This window comes from Castor canadensis, chromosome 2 (genome assembly GCF_047511655.1).
Source record: "Castor canadensis chromosome 2, mCasCan1.hap1v2, whole genome shotgun sequence".
In the NCBI taxonomy this organism is placed as follows: Eukaryota; Metazoa; Chordata; class Mammalia; order Rodentia; family Castoridae; genus Castor; species Castor canadensis.
In genome coordinates this window covers 49,821,027-49,835,470 of record NC_133387.1, presented here as the reverse complement: position 1 = coordinate 49,835,470, position 14,444 = coordinate 49,821,027, and the positions used below count along the sequence as shown (strand labels likewise).

The 14,444-nt window shown below is 36.4% G+C and overlaps 1 long non-coding RNA gene across 1 annotated transcript in view; it reads left to right on the top strand.

The window, feature by feature from the left end:
* The window catches only part of LOC141420647 (uncharacterized), a 187,620-nt gene that overhangs the window by 115,594 nt on the left and 57,582 nt on the right, over nucleotides 1-14,444 (top strand). The window contains exon 2 of the long non-coding RNA XR_012445148.1: nucleotides 12,979-13,127. This is a non-coding gene — a long non-coding RNA (uncharacterized lncRNA). The remainder of the gene's footprint in view (nucleotides 1-12,978; nucleotides 13,128-14,444) is intronic.

Sequence of the window (14,444 nt, the reverse complement as noted above, 5' to 3'; positions counted from 1 at the left end):
GGTTACTTCCTAGTACACAGAGTGGCTATCCCCACTGTGGATGTTGTTGGAATCTCAAGCATTCAGATACTTTCAGCCTTAGCATTGATCATTCCAAACTATGTATTGAGCTCCTCTATGCAACAGGATCACAAAGTTTCCACTTCCTGGTGGCTGTAAATGTCTAAGTGGTTGGTCATAGTATCTCACTCATCTTTTTATGTCTCTCCTCAGCCCTTCCCCAGTTTCTTGCCATATGAGTAATTCAATGAAAGCATATAAAATTCACTGTAAGCTTTCTGGTTGTTTTGCACACAGGCACAAATGATTTACCTCTTTTTCTTCTCCCACAGTTAGACCTATCAATCCTGTATCAGAGTAGCCAAATCTGCAGGAGAAAACCACAACTAACTAAACCAAGAAGTGAGACATCTCTATTAATTAGATGTCATGCATTTCATTGCTGACAAGGGAGAGAAATTTCATGGGAAATCATATACCCTCTATTTTTTTAAGAGTAATTTATTATGTGGTTTTGAATTTATTAATCTATAATAAAACTTTATTGTTAAAAAAAAACTTTATTGTTGCAAGATGGAGTGGAAGGAAGCATTGACAGTTTCTAAGTGTTGGAATAAATACTGTCTTCTTCAATGAGAAATGCAGCCCAGTATACCTTAAAATATTTTCAAGCTTGACACTTAAAAATACATGCCTGATTATACAGTGATGTGTGTGTGTGTGTGTGTGTGTGTGTGTGTGTGTGTGTTGGTTTGGTACTGGGACTAAACTCAGGCCCTCACACTTGGTAGACAAGTACTTTACCACTTAAGCAAAACCCTCAGCCCTTTTATTTTACTTTGGTTTTCAGATATGTTCTTGTGCTTTTACCCAGGTGGCCTTGGACCTTGATCCTCCAACCTCTATCTGAGTAGCCAGGATTAAAGATATATACAACCATGCCTGGCCCTTGATAAAACTGTATTTCAACCCATAATACTTATACATCTTGTTAAAATAAAGCAAAGAAAAAAATTAGGAAAAACTTAGGAATCTAATAGAAAGGAACCTAATATAAACTAATATGTCATTGAACAATATGTGCTCATTGTGATCCATGGTCTTGTGTGAACTTTGGGTTCAATATAGGAAAGAAAAATTTACATTGACTTGATTCTTTCAATTTTGAGCACTACAGGCTGTTGTTTGAATCATTATCATTAGTTTTCTTCTTAATTCATGATCTTGCCTTTAACCTTAACTCTTTGTTTTAATGGGACAATCATTTGAATAATGTACCCTCCCAAAATAATACTAACATTTGAAAAATTGCTTTATGACAAAAGCAATTTTGTCAAAAAATTGCTTCCAGGTTTGTTTATCATCACCCTTACTGCTAATGAACTAGGACAGTGTGTATGTTCAGAGCAAGCTCCACAGTCCTACACTGGTGGTGTCTGCTATCCCAACAGCTGTGGTGGCCTATTGGAATCTGATTTTATTACCACACATTGTGTGATGGCTGGTTTTCCCACTTTTCTCTATTAAGGACTCTCAGCCTTTCACCTGAGTATCTTGTTTGAGGTGTTTTGATTTTTCACATGGTGAGAAGAATATTGTAAATACAAATAAAGCCTGTGCAGTAATGTTTATATTTTTTCTGGGTTTTGTTGAGAAAATTTTAAATTAAAATTTTTCTTAGGCAATGATACAGGGATTAATATTTTCAGAAACATTTTATTTTATTTTTTTTTAATTTTCATTTTATGTTACCACCAGCAGTGAATGGCAGCTCCAATTTCTCCACATCCATGTCAGCACTTATTATTGTCTGACTTTTGATTTTAGTCATCCTCATGGCTGTAAAGTAGAATTTCACTGTGACTAATTCTTCCTAAACTGTGTTCAGTACTAATTTTGTTTGTCTGCTTTTAATTGTTCTTTCTCTCTTTTTTGGTAAATAAAAATCAGTCCTTTGTTTTTTATTTGGATACTCTAAAGTTACTTATTAAATTCATTAAACTGTTTTATTAATTATTTTCATCTGGAATACACAAATCTTCTAATTGCTTAGAATACTTAGTCTATCTTAGTATTACATTTCCTTAAATATTTTGGAATTACAGTGTATAGACTCAATTTCACCTGGATTTAAATTGATTAAGACTTCACCTCATTGTGCTCACTTTTTCCTGTCTAAATGTTTTGTGGTGGGATTGCCGGGGTCACCATGTTCCTATATCCAGAATTTATAGTAGCACTTTGCAGACTCATCCTCAAAGCTGTCCTGGTGATATTACAAATCCAGTTTGTGAGCCACCAAGAGATTTTATTAAGAAGTTGTGCCTGAGTGTCGATTTTTACCTTGCTGAAAGCATAGCCTTTGTTGGTGTCAGTAATGGTTTTCCCAGCTTTCTTTCCCAGGTGTAGCCTGAGGGAATGGTAGTACAGAAGTTGAGAATGAAGTTGGAATTGGAGAGAAAGCCCAACTTTGCACTTAGCTTTAAGAATTGAAACTGTCATTGCCGAGCATGGTGGCTCGAACCTGTAATCCTAGCTACTTGGGAGGCAGAGATCAGGTGATTGTAGTTTGAGGCCAACCCAGGCAGAAAGTTGGCAAGCCTCTATATCAACGAATGAAAGCTGGGAGTAGTGGCACATGTCTGTTATCCCAGCCATGTGGGAAGCAAAAATAGTATTATAGTCCAGGCTGGACTTGGCATAAATTTGAGACCCTATTGGAAAGACAACTAAACCAATAAAAGGGTTGGGGGTATGGTTGAATTGTAGAGTCCCTGCCTAACAAGTGTAAGGCCCTGAGACCAAACTCTGGTACCACCAAATAAAAAACCACACAAGAGTCATAGTCAGGTGTGGTGGTTCACGCTTGTAATCCCAGTTACTCAGGAGGTGGAGACAAGAGGATTGCGAGTTCAAGGCTAGCCTGGGCAAAGTTAACCCTGTCTTAAAAACAAAATACAAAACAAAAAAGCTGGAGGTGTGGTTCAAGAGGTAGAGCGCACAAAGTGCTGAGAGGCCCTGGGTTCAATTCCCAGAATCACAAACCAAAAAACAAAAACAAATAAAACTATCATATGTCTACCAACTCCAGCTCTGTTTAGAGCTTTAGGTTGCCTCTACTGCTTCTAGTCTGCAAAGATGCTTATTTAGTTTTTGTGCCCAGTGTTTTGTAGACTATTCTATCCTATCTTCCCTTTTCATATGGTTGAAACAGAGGGGTGTGCTAACGTGTACATTCTGCCTCAGCTTGACTGGAAGTCTTACTGATGGGGCTGGGAGATTTTTGCAGCAGAAGCTGAAGAGAGTAAACAGTTTTCCAGGTAAGGAAGTAGAATGGAGGTTTTGTTTTTGTCTTTCCAGAATCCTTTCTCACATTAGGCAATGGCAGCTTTTCTTTGGGAACCTCCCCTTCCCTCTGCCATCAGTCAGTGCAATCCGGGCTTTGGCTCATCCTACTCCCATAGAATCAGTATGGGAATCAAGGCCCGCCTGCAGTGATTGGCTCAATGATGAGTGCATAATCCAAGTTGTCCAATGAACTCTTCCTCTGTAGTGTTTCCATCAGGAAAGAGATCCACTTTTCTTCCTCACTTGCCAAATGGGGGTTAAGAATATTATCTATAGCTGGGTGCCAGTGGCTCATGCTTGTAATCCTGGCTACACAGGAGGCAGAGATCAGGAGGATGGCAGTTTGAAGCCAGCCCAGGCAAATAGTTCGTGAGACCCTGTCTTGAAAATATCCAACATAAAAAAGGACTGGTGCAGTGGCTCAAGGTGTAGGCCCTGAGTTTAAGCCCCACTATTGCAAAAAAAAAAAAAAATATTATCTATCTTGTAGAGAATTAAAGGGTAGGAGAGCCCATCACATGTTGGCTATTATTTATTATTCTTCCATGTGAAACTTAGAGGAGGGAGAGATCTCCTTTGACTGGCCTGCTGAAGGCAGGATCCATACACAAAGTGGGAATTTAGGAGTATCTTAAATAATATAAGGTGGTTGATGGATTGATGGAGAGGATCAAAGTAAAAGCATTATATAGAGGTAGAAAAGGACAATATGATGGGGGATAGGAGGGGCCAGGAGGAAGAGAGTCAGGAGGAAGCCAAGGCTGAGTGTGGCAGTGTAGCACAGCTGGGAAGCTCACTGGGGCCTGAATCAAGGGGTTGGGACTTTACTTGACAGGTATTGGGAAAACAAGGAAGATTTTGGATTGGAAAACAATGTGATTGGAATAGGATGATTTATAATGAAATAGTTCTCCTATAAGCAGAGGGAGGAAAAGTAAGCAATTACCCCAAGTACTCCTTTACCATAATCTCTTGACTGCAATAAACTACAAGCACACATAGGAGATGGTCTGGGAAAGAGAAGGAAAAAAAGAAATAAAGGAAACATTTTCCTCCTCCTCTACTGGCTTCACATCTTATGTTTCAGGTTTCTGTGTATTAACCAAGTCAGTTTCCTTTATTGCTAGCCCATGTGTCCTGAAAGGGGTGTGTGTGTGTGTGTATACACACTCATACACATATTCATATGCATTTTTTAGCAAAGTGTAAGTTTATTCAAATTTACATCTTAAAAACAAATGTGTGAAATATAGAAAAAACAGGAATCCTAATGACTTATGAATTTGTTATAGTTAGTTGTGTTTACACGATTCGTTGTGGGGACTCTGGCAAGTTGTGGACACACTAAATCTAGCCTCCTTTGAAATAGTTGAATACATGGCATCAAAAAGGCATACTGGAACAGTGATTATTGCCTTTGGAGAAGTGAGTTCCATACTGAGCTACAGTCATCACTCCCCTACCCTGAGCTTGAGCATCGGTGACGTTTATCATCACACCAGTCTTGTTTTACTTATATCCAGATCCATACATTCATTTTCATTACTTTCTTGGCCTCTATGAACATTTTAGTTTATGACTCATGGATAAAACCAATTTCATTTTTTCCTGTCTGAAGTTAAAATTTTTATAGGCATGTCTTCTAAGTATTCTAAGACAAGCTAAGAAGTAGTGTTTGTTATCCTATATACTGAGCGGCTGAGGTAAGGCTAATTCTGTCTTGATTGTAACTCAGGTATGCCACCTTTCTTTGCCTGCTAATTTTTTGTATTCACTGAGAAAGGAGATCTGCCAGGAGTTGTTTTCTAATTAATGGTAGGCCAACAGATGCTGTGAAATCATGCTTACATATGCCAAACTGTCAACCTCTCCATCTCTGCTTATCAGGGGGCTCATTGTACAAGTCCCCTGTCTACTATTACATCATATTTACTTCTTAGATAGATAAAGATCCATGCCCAGATGAACAAATTCTTAGGAAGGTGTTATTTTAACCCAATTCCCTAAACCACATATGAGTGACAAATATTTCCATAGGATTAATGAATAGGTATTTCAGTCTCCTCCACCCTTATTAAATACTAGCTTTTTCTTTCATACTTGGAACTCTGTTGAACTTGTGCATGAGAAACATTTTCCATATGTAATGAGTCCAAGGACTTTTTAACCTATTAGGTTTTGTTGCACGTATTGGTCACTCTTTTAAGGAATGGTTTCCAATCTAACCAAGAATCAAAAAACCTGAAAATCCAATACTCTTTCACTCAAATATTTTTATATTTTAAAAGTGATATACATAGAGCTTATTTTTTTGATAAGATCAAGAACTGGCCAAAGGAATCATGCTGCTTTAGCCATCTGTATTTTTATCATTTGCCAAAAAATTTCCTAAGCTTCATAGAAACCACATAGACACCAAATTACTTGGTTTTATTTCCACTTCTCTGGGCAACAAACCAATTTTTCAGTCTCTATGGACACCCAGTTGAGCAACAGTACTGAGATCTGTAAAAACTGCTATCTGACTTGGAGTCTTATGGTGACCTGATGAGGATCCTGGAGTGCTAATTCAGTCTTCTGAGGGACTGGTTATACAGAGATCGCATGTAAGTATACAGGACAGTATCAAGCTACTAATTCTCATGCTTTACCAGTTTCTTAACTTGTGGCAATTCACAAATTATTATGAACCTTGTCTTGATAGGTAAGTGATTAGAAATCCCCAATATAAAGCAGTAGAATTGGAAACCACACATACAACATACACATACATACATCCACACATGTGCAGACACATTCCTCCAAAAAACCAGATCTTATTAAAATGATTTTTGTTTTTTGGTTTTTTACTTTCTACTTGGTTAAGCAAGAGGCCCCATATGGTAAAGGGTATATTAACTCAGTTAAGAAATGATACATATTTGAAAATCCTTGTGGAAAGCTGAAAATAATTTGTGAAATGGGAGAAGTCATAGACATAGGTTTTAGAACATATAAAAGATAGCTTTGAATCTAAGTAGTGACCAGAAAAGGTGTGCCCATTGTTCACACACCCTTTCAATCTCTGCAGAAATGAGTGAACTGAATTGCTCTGTGTCATGTATTAATTCTCTAGGAACCGTTCTCTTCAGCCTAAGAGAGTGATTATTCCAAAAGATGATTCTGGTTTCCTGGTTTTGAATACATGGTTCTTTTTTCTTGCTTGCATTTCATAAAACTCTCCATTTCTCAGTTGTTCCAAGATTAACAAATTAATATGTGGGTCTTACAGACCATTAACCAATGTTAAAAAAAAAAAGGTATTGCAAGTTAGTGAAAATGGTATTTTCGTTGGCTTCAGAAGACATGACTCTGCCATAAATATGCTAGGCCATTGTAGATAATTCATTTCTTCTTTCTGGCTCTCAGTCTTTTCCTCTGTGGTGGGCAGGGAATGGTTGCTAATATTCCTTCTAGCACTTAGGTTCTATTCCTTGATGAAAAATCAATTTTTCATTTCATATACAACAAAGGGCACGTAAGGATCTTGAGAGATCTAGTTTTCATGCAAAGAAAACCTTCAATTTCATGGTCACAAGGAAATGGATGTAAGCATCAGTCTTGTTCTAATATAAAAAGCTTCCAGTCACTTCTATTTCTCCTTGCATTATGAGGGATTCTGTGAATACTGCAGAAAATGGATTTCTGGAGCAAAAGAGTGGATATATTTCTGAAATCTTTACTTTTGATTTGCTTCTAGAAATTTTAGATAGACAAATAAAACCAGAATTTTTAAATGTATTTTTTTAAAAAGAAGAGGTAGAAATAGAGAGTAACTAGTTAGCAGAAATCAGCCACATAGTGACCTGATGATTTAAAGTGATAATGCTTTAGCATTAGCAAAAGCTAACTTGGGAATAGGAGAAAAATTTAGGAAAAATGTTACCTAAAAACTTTTTGGCTTTCCAAATCCACAGGTTGACACATTTATATACCTCACTGTGTAAAGTTTCAAAGGCATTCCAAGAAGTAACACCACTGAATAAAGAGAGGGAAGTGTGAGACAGCATGGTGTGTGGAAGCAGTGCAGGAAGTTTGCTTAATCCTCGTGGAGTATAAAGTGTAGAAAGTGGCTGGATTATTCCGAGTTCAGGTATAGATAATAAAAACTACTTTAGCAATTTTAAATAGAAAGATCTTGAACAGGCCTGAAATGTTTACAAATGTGTGGGGAGAATTCGAATAGCAGACTTTTGGTGGGTCCTTCAGGAATGATTCCTAAGGATTTGCCTTCCTCTTGGCCCCAGGAACACAGACCTTAGCTGTTGTCTGGGTACAAGCAAGCTGAGTCAGAACCAAGCTACACAGGCTAGATCCTTTTTAGCAAAATGGATTCTTCATGCTTTGCCCATCTGTCCATTTAATTCAAGTCTTTATAGTGCATCTGATTGGGGGAATTTAAATCACTTCCAGAATCTTAAGTGCAAGTGACTTTGGGAAACAAATTCTTTGATTTTCCATTTCTTATTGTACTGGAGTAGACGCTGAGTCTGCAGAGCTATCTATCTCCTCCTTAGCAGTAACATTTTTTTTTTTTTATAAACCTGAAAATCAAACCCAGGGCCTCACACATGCTACATAAGCATTCTACCATTGAGCCAGATCTCCAGCCCCTCCTGTAGAAACTACTTCAGACATCTGGGACAGTGATGGGGAAGACCTGAAGTAAGACAGTGAGGATGGTACAGATCAATCAGGCTTTCTGAAGTCAAACCTCAGGACCACTTCGAAGGGAAGGGAAGGGATGATTTCCAATGTTCTAGTTTAGTCTAGACTTGATAGAAGTTATATGGGAAGAAGAGATTTTGGATGCAATAGTGGAGACTTTTTTTTTGTAGTTATTCATTTATAGGAAGCATCCAATAAAATAAAAGAACCTGCTAAACTATGTCACAAGTGTAGCAATCAACAAAAGCCACACCAGCAAATTGGACAGACAGGCAACCTAGCTACTTCAACAGAAACCTTGGAGAGAGATGGAAGTGAAACCTACAGCAGTAAAACAAAACTTAACCAAGAGTAATATATGACTCTTACTTGGATTCTGACTCTAACAGACAGTTACAAAAATAATTTATGGTATTTGGAACAACTGAAAAATCTAAACGCTTGCTAGATTTTGATATTAAGGGAGTACTGTTCATTTTAAAAGAAGTGCTAACAAACAATACATGGCTGTCATTTTTAAAGTGCCTTATTTTTTAAAGATGATGCTGAAACATTTATGAAAACAACAATTAAAAAGTCAAACCATCCCTATAAATACTACTCCAATGCAACACAATGAATAAACACATACTATACACCTGAACATTTACAGTGCTCTTTTTTCTTTTAAGCTCACCATTATCTACCAAGTTCAATAAAGGCTTTCCTTCATGAACTCTGCCTAGGATGTGGTAACTTCTGTCTATAGACTTCCACCGCCACATTTTCTTCCATTATGGCCTGTAAATTCTACATTGGCACTTTGTGAACTGTGGAGGTATCCCTTCCTAAGTCACAACACTGACACATCCAGCAATTACTGCAGGGAGACATTTATTTGAAGAAAACTGATAAAAAAATAGTTATTTAATTAACTATTGAGATGGGGTCTTGCTATGTAGTCCAGATTGGCTTTAAACTCATGATCCTCCTGTCTCTGCCTCCTGAGTCCCGAGACTACAGGTGTGTACCACTGTGCCTGCTCTAGAGTTATCTAAAATAATAATAGTGGAGACTTGAAAGTGAGAAATGGTGATCAGTTTAGTTTATGAAATCTGAGGCACACAAAGTGCCAAAGAAGTTGATAAAATCGATAAGTTCTTGGATTCTTGGCCCAGGAAGTTCCAGAGAAAGTCTTGAGTAGAAATGGAGATTGAGAAGTGTGAAATGAAAAAGCCTGAAACACAACAGGAATTAGTGATGATGGGGGAGGGGATGCAACAAATGGAATTCTCAAATACTGCTGGCGGGGATGAAAACACTTTGGAGAACAGTTTCTCAGTTTCTTAGAAGAACACACACACATACACACACACTCCATAAAACCTAGTCATTCTATTCTCAGATGCTATATTTTTGTATAGACTACTTGAAAGAAAAAGAAATATATGGTATACAAAGATGCATGCAGTATTCTCAGCAGTTTTATTTGTAATAGTCAAAAATAGAAACAACAAAACTATCCATCAACAAGTTAACTGGATAAGCAAATTGTGGTAATCCATATAATGGTGTACTACTCAACAGCAAAAGAGAACAAGTTATTGATGTTTAGCAACACGGGAAGGTCTCAAAATAGTTATGATAGTGAACAAAGCCAGACAAAAGGCAGTGCATAGTCTAGTATTGCACTTGTAAAATAATGTGGAAAATCTAAACTAATCTACAGTGACGGTAAACAGATCAGAGATTGCCTGGAAATGGGGTAGGAGTGGGGAAGAGTAGGAGAGAGAGATTACAAAAGAGCACAAGGCCCTGAGTTCAATCCCCAGGACCATACACACACACACACACACACACACACACACACACACACACACACACACACGGCATAAGAGAACTGTTGCGGGTGATGCATGTGTTTGTTATCTTGTTTGTGTTGATGGTTTTACAGTTACATTCACAGATCAAAACCTACCAAATTTTATACTTTATATATGTGCAGTTTGTTGTACTTTAATAGACCTGTTATAAAAAGAAGAAAATCTGTATGTTCAAACACTGGAGAGTGATTTAATTGTTATATCATAGTACATTTTTGAACATTGTATCTTTTAAAAATTTTTTGAGAAGTTTTTATAGCATCAGAAAAATGCTCATAATATTCAGAAACAAGTGTGATTCTGATTTGTTAAATTCATAAATTATTTAGTGAATGTTACTATATTTTGAATGTGTCCTCCCCCAAAAGTTCTTGTTTTGCAAACTTAAATATCCAGAGTATACGTTGTTGATATTTGGAGGTTGGGCCTTTGGGAGGTAATTAAGATAAGGTAATAGGAACCCCAAAATGGCATTAGTGGCTCTATAAGAAGAGGAAGAGACACATGAGCTGACATGCTTTGCTTTGTTTCACCATGTTATATCCTCTGCTATGAGCTAAATAAATCTGTTCTTTATAAATGACCTTGTCTTTGGTATTTTGTTACAGCAACAGAAAACAAACTTAGACAAATGTTAAATGAATGATAAAGTGTTAAATAAAAAAAAGAAAGAAAAATACATATATAATAAAATATGATTCCAGTTATGGTAACTTTTCTTCCATGGTTGAAAGGAAATATTCCAAAATGTTAATATTGGTTGTGTCTGGTAGGTGGGATGACACATGATTTTCATTTTCTTTCTTATATCTTTGGAGCTTTTCTAAAATTGAGCTCCAATTATTTCCAAAAGGAGACAAAAACCCAATAAATGCTCTGTTAGTAGATTCTAACCAAACAAGTGGATTACTGTTGAAAGTGTTTTAGAAAATATGTCACTCTAATTGAGGCACAAAGCATCTTTCCTACACTACTTGCACATTCATGTATTGCTAAATGCTTTTCAGGAATTTTTGTATGGAAAGGTAGATGTGGCTGGAAAGAGGGCTGTCCTACTAGTTCAGTCTGTAAGCTGTGTCATACTGCCTTAGAATGCCTCAGATAAATGGGTCTTATGTGGCCTCAGGAGTTTTTTTTTAATTAGCATGTAATAGTTGAATGAGGGATACACTGTGATATTTGCATATGTGTTTACAGTACATTTTAGTTAGATTTTCCCCCTCTATCTGTCTCCCTTTACCCCCTCCCACCTTCTTGAAACAATTTCAACAAGTCTCATTCTTTCTGTTTTCATACATGAATACAAAATATATCCACTATATTCACCCTCATTCTCTCTCCTTATGCCCTATCCCCCACACTGGTACCCACTGCCAGGAAAGACCTGTTTTTCCGTCCTGCCCTTCATTTTTTAATGACAATCAATTGGGGGGTTTGCCTTGGCATTTCAGATATGTGTATATCATGCTTTAATCAGATTAACCCTTCAAATATTTACTCTTTCCCCATTACCCTGCTCTGTATTATTCAATGGCTTACAGTACATTGGATTATATTATATTCACATATAGATTGGATGTTTCAATATTTTTCATTCTTTAACATTCTTTTTCCCTCTCCTGCTACCCATACTCCCCTCAGACAGACCCACTAATAAAATCTTGTTCTATCACCATATATATATATTCATATATATGATCATATATATATATTTATGTATACATTTAACTTATAGCTTCCACATATGAGGGAAAACATATGACTTTTGACTTTCTGAACCTGGCTTACTTCACTTAACATGATGTTCTCCAGTTCCATCCATTCACCTGCAAACAACATAATTTCATTCTTCTTTACGGCTGAATAAAATTCCATTATATATATATATATCAGATTTTCTTAATCCATTCATCAGTTGTGTTGCATCTGGGCTGTTTCCAAAGCTTGGCTATTGTGAATAGCGCTGCAGTAAACATGGGTGTGCAGGTGCCTCTATCATATCCTGTAGCACATTCTTTTGGGGTATATGCACAGGAGTGGTATTGCTGTACTTTTAGTTTTTTGAGGAGCCTCCATACTGTTTCCCATAGTGGTTGTACTAATTTATATTCTCACCAGCAGGGAGAAGTTTCAGTACTATGTTGAATAAGAGTGAGGAGAGTGGATATCCTTGTCTCATTCTTGATTTTAGAGGAAGTGGTTAAGTTTTTCCCATTTAGTATGATGTTTCTAGTAGTCTCTTGATATAACAAGAAGCCAAAGACGAGGACAATAAATTCCCTGGGTTACTCTTGGCACAGTCATCAGGAAATGTCCATCAAAGATTTTTTTCTGCTCAGAAAAGGGGAGCCATTGTAAGTAGGTTTTCCTATGAAATATATTTCTTTGGTTTTTTGTCTGGTGGATCGTGAGCCTTTGTTCTTCTTGAGTCAAAAAAAAAAAAAAAGAGTAGAGGTAGGCTTGTACTGTTGGAGCAAAGGAGAAAGCCTTTCTATGTGAATGTGAGAGTCCTGGTATGAAGTGTTGGAGTGTTCCCATGCAAAAAAGACACTCCCTGAGATGTACCTTCATTACTCACAGGAGCCTGAGAAACATTTGTCTGGTGGGACTTCCAGTCTGATTTCCTACCTGCGTGAAGAAGGACAATACTGGGTGCTGCCGCAGGGAGGAGTAAGTGGCAGGGGAGGGTGGGGTTAGGACATGCAGAAGGGACATTGGTAATATCCAAAGTAGCCTTTACGTCCTGCTTTGCCAGGACTTTAAGATAGAATTTTATAGTCAGGTTTGTTCTTGTCTAGGAACATGGAAATTAAAAATAAAACAGACATGTAAACTTCTTTTTGAAAATCACTGGGTAGCTTTTTATATTTTACTTTTAATTTCCTTCTTTGTTAATCATTTAAAGAGTTATAAGCAAATTCTTGAAAATATTTTTCTTCACATATCCTTGGGACCTATTGTAATGCTTTTGCTATGTAAAGAATCTTATCCTTGAATTGATCAGCTTGCAAATCCAGATCATGAGGTACTTACGTTAAGTATTCTGTGTTTCCTCCTCCAGACTTCCCTAGAATTCTAAGAAGGACATCTGGTTGCTCCATCCTGGCTGTTCAGCCTCTTTGTATCTCTTCAACTGAGACTGTCATCATTGAAAATCCAGTCCCTGTCGCCTAACTGCAGTCAGGGGTGGCAAGTGCAATACAATAGGGAGTAAGTAGAGTCTTCTATCTGGGAACAAGGTTTTGAACAATTGCAGATGCTTTATGCCTTAGAAACATTGTTATATATGGAAATTAATTTCTAGAATATTATGATGGTGGAGTTTAATGCATTTGTCATTAAATAAGATTTGGTGGGCTCATTTGGGCATTGAAATTCTTTGAAAGGTGTCATAAATGTGTGCATACATAGTATATACCATACATATCCATTACAGATCTACATTCTTTGTTAAACCAATCTTTTGTTTATCTTGAACCTTTAAGGAGAACAACATGTTCCCCAGTTATCTTGATAACCGGATTGGCTACATGTGGAAGAATGTAGAGGAGTTTATGTGTTCATGGATATATTTTCTTCTTTGTAGAAACACTCTTCTGTTACATTTTCTTTCAGCATAGCATAATATCTAGTCACTGATCTGAGTTCTCTCATTTTATAATTCATCCCGAACATTTAGTTAGACAATAACTAATTTATTGTTCATTCACCAGACTATTGAAGAATTATTTAATTTTGTATGGTCAGTAATTGTTTCATAAAGTCCTTTTAGTTTTTAAAAATGTTTTATTCCCCAGGTAGATTATATACATTTGTGAATAGCTGGTAAAATTCTGATTATAGTATTGATTATCATGTTTTAAAGACATTCCTAAGACTTTGTAGAATGATCTTGGAATATATTAACATTCAAAAATGAGATACCCAAAATTATTTTTGGTGGGGAGAAATTTCTAAGGAAATAGACTGTGTGAAATCTTCAGTAAAAGCATATAAGAACTCTGAAATAAAACAGACAATCTAAGTCTTAGGAACCAAATTTAAAATACATTAAAAATACCATTTTCAACATTTAAACCCTAAATTACATTTCCAAGAACAGTTTATTAAGTACTCTAGTCTATGGACAAGAATAAGCATAGATATATCTCAGATGAGAAATTGATTATTGTATTAATTTTTGAGTTCTGAAGATTTATGGATATTTATCATTTATATTCTCTTGGACACACAGGAAAAAAAGTAATTTTGAAACAGAAAACTGCTTCATTTCATAAGCATGCCATCAATGCATGACTCAAGATGTCATAGTTTGGATGAGATAATCAAATTCCTTGGTGAATCAGCTGAAAACAGCTGCTTCATTTAGGAATGATTTAGAGATATGTAAATTGATGACAGGAGATAGAAAGAAAAAAACAATAAATATAAGTTTATTACTGAAAAGGCAAAATGATTAAAAATTATCATTGTAACTATTGTGCCAATTAAACATTTTTATCTTCATTCATTTTTCAAGAAATTATT